This window comes from Oratosquilla oratoria, chromosome 29, assembly GCF_046742065.1.
Source record: "Oratosquilla oratoria isolate Oo_2021 chromosome 29, ASM4674206v1, whole genome shotgun sequence".
In the NCBI taxonomy this organism is placed as follows: Eukaryota; Metazoa; Arthropoda; class Malacostraca; order Stomatopoda; family Squillidae; genus Oratosquilla; species Oratosquilla oratoria.
The window spans coordinates 13,019,973-13,022,472 of record NC_134805.1 but is presented as its reverse complement, the minus strand read 5'-3'; the positions used below and the strand labels follow the sequence as shown (position 1 = coordinate 13,022,472).

Below are 2,500 nucleotides of genomic sequence, written 5' to 3'. Positions count from 1 at the left end.
ATATTCATTAAAACTCGAAGACTGACATCTTCCTTCTTTGTCCTCTGCAGATACCAAACGGTCACATGTGATTCGCAACGACACCAAAGGTGAGTTAGAGTCCGACGGAATCCGACGCAGTCCGGCGGAAGACTGATGATCTGGGGCGGGTTGAGCGAATAGTCGTCATCGCTCTCTCTCTCTCTCTCTCTCTCTCTCTCTCTCTCTCTCTCTCTCTCTCTCTCTCTCTCTCTCTCTCTCTCTCTCTCTCTCTCTCTCTCTCTCTCTCTCTCTGTCCCTCTCTCTTCTCTCTCTCTTCTCTCTCTCCTCTCCCCCCCTCTCTCTCTCTCTCCTCTCCCTCCCCCCCCCTCTCTCTCTCTCTCTCTCTCTCTCTCTCTCTCTCTCTCTCTCTCTCTCTCTCTCTCTATCTTCTCTGTCTCCTCTCATTCTATCCTCTCTCTCCTCACTCACTCCCTCTCTCTTTCACTCTCTAACTCTCTCTCCTCTCTTTCTCTTTATTCTTGTTTTTCACATATTTCTCACATTACACCGGGACGGGTTCGATCTCACAACAGTGCATGGACAAGTCGGTCGCTCAGACACTCCTTCCCCCTCCCCCCTTCCCCCCTTCCCCCTCCCCCTCCCCCCTCCCCCTTCCCCCTTCCCCCGGTTGCACTGGATTGGCACTGATCGTCAGAGAGAGAGAGAGAGAGAGAGAGAGAGAGAGAGAGAGAGAGAGAGAGAGAGAGAGAGAGAGATTAAATGGCATCGGCGAGGATGTGTCACATCGATGGTTTCCGGCTTCCAGAGTTCAATTGCAGACTCACGCTGGATTGATTTTATGTCTTACACCTTCTGTGTGTGTGTGTGTATGTGTGTGTGTGTGTGTGTGTGTGTGTGTGTGTGTGTGTGTGTGAGTGAGTGCGTGTGGTATGTGTGTGTGTGTGTGGTATGTGTGTGTGTGTGTGTGGTATGTGTGTGTGTGTGTGTGTGTACGTGGTGTGTATGTATGTGTGTGAGTGCGTGTGGTATGTGTGTGTGTGTGTTTGTGTGTGTGTGTGTGTGTGTGTTTTCTCAATTGTAATATAAAGTGTAGTAGTTTTCCAGTTCCCATGTGTGTGTGTGTGTGTGTGTGTGTGTGTGTGTGTGTGTTTTCTTAATTGTAATATAAAGTGTAGTAGTTTTCCAGTTCCCGTGTATGTGTGTGTGTGCGTCTACGTGTGTGTGTGCGTGTGCGTGTGTGTAGTGGGAAAACATGAGCGTTGGTTTCTTGTCCGGACCCATTACCGCCAAGTTCCGGACTCCGACCAACTCAAAAAAAAAAAAAAAAAAAAAAAAATCATCCCAACGGGACCTTTCCCTCCTCGTCGGAGGCACCTTTTTATTTTTTTTATTTATTTGTTTATTTATTTATTTTCTATATTTGTTTATGTATTTATTTATTCATTTATGTATTTATTAATCTATTTATCTATTTATTTAATATTATTATTAATTTTTATTTGGTTTTCTTGGCTGTGATATTATGAAAGTACATCAAAAGGAAGCTCGCTGGTCGAGCGAGTTAGGCCGTCGTTACTTGCAACGAAGGGGATGGCGGTTCGAATCCTGCCACCGGCGAAGCTGAACCAAGGGCATGGTTAATTAAATTGCACGCTACAAAGTCCTCTGTGAGGGGCACCGTTCTAGCCTTCCGATAGGGGGGGGGGTTGTGACGTTAGACCATATCAATCATCAATCAATCATCAAAAGAAGGTTAGATTAAGTTAGCTTTGGTTAGGTTAGGTAAAGTTAGGTAAGGTTATTTTAGGTTAAGTTCAGCTCTGTTACGTAAGGTTAGGCTGGGTAAGGTTAAGTGAGGTTAAGTTCAGTTCTGGTAGTTAAAATTAGGTTTGGTTAAATTAGGTTAGGTTAAGTTCAGTTCTGTTAGGTTAAGTTTGGTTCGGTAAGGTCAAGTTTAATTCAGGTCTGTTTGGTTAAGTTGGGTTATGTTAGTTCAAGTTAAGTTCAGGTCTGTTAGGTTAAGTTCAGGTCTGTTAGGTTAAGTTCAGGTCTGTTAGGTTAAGTTCAGGTCTGTCAGGTTAAGTTAAGTTCAGGTCTGTTAGGTTAAGTTAGTAAAAGGGTTTTAAATTCGCGAGGATGATCCAAAATCGGGGAAGGTCCCCCTCTGGGAAAGAATTCGCACGTTGCCCAACCGACCGACCGACCGCCCGAGCTCTATTCCGAAAAGAGGAAATTAGAGAAAACGGAAACATGACGCAAATAAGCGGAGGAGCTGAGGAGGGGAACCTACTCCGGCCTGGACGTTTCCATTTCCTGAAAGAGGGGGGAGACGGGGGGGAGACGAGGGAGGAAAGGGGAGGCGAGGAGGGGAAAGGAGAAGGGGAGACGAAGGGGAAAGGGGGAGACGGGGGAAAGGGGGAGACGAGGAGGGGAGAGGGGAAGGGGGAGAGACGAGGAGGGGGGAAGAGGGGGAGGGGAAGGGGGAAACGAGGGAAGGCGAGGAGGGGAAGGGAGAAGG

The 2,500-nt window shown here is 47.0% G+C and overlaps 1 protein-coding gene across 2 annotated transcripts in view; it reads left to right on the top strand.

Annotated features, from left to right (window-relative positions):
• LOC143040595 (uncharacterized) overlaps positions 1 to 2,500 on the top strand; it is a 649,244-nt gene that overhangs the window by 265,941 nt on the left and 380,803 nt on the right. For both annotated transcript variants that reach the window (XM_076211703.1, XM_076211702.1), the window contains exon 2: positions 51 to 89. The gene's annotated coding sequence lies outside the window, so the exon portion shown is untranslated. The remainder of the gene's footprint in view (positions 1 to 50; positions 90 to 2,500) is intronic.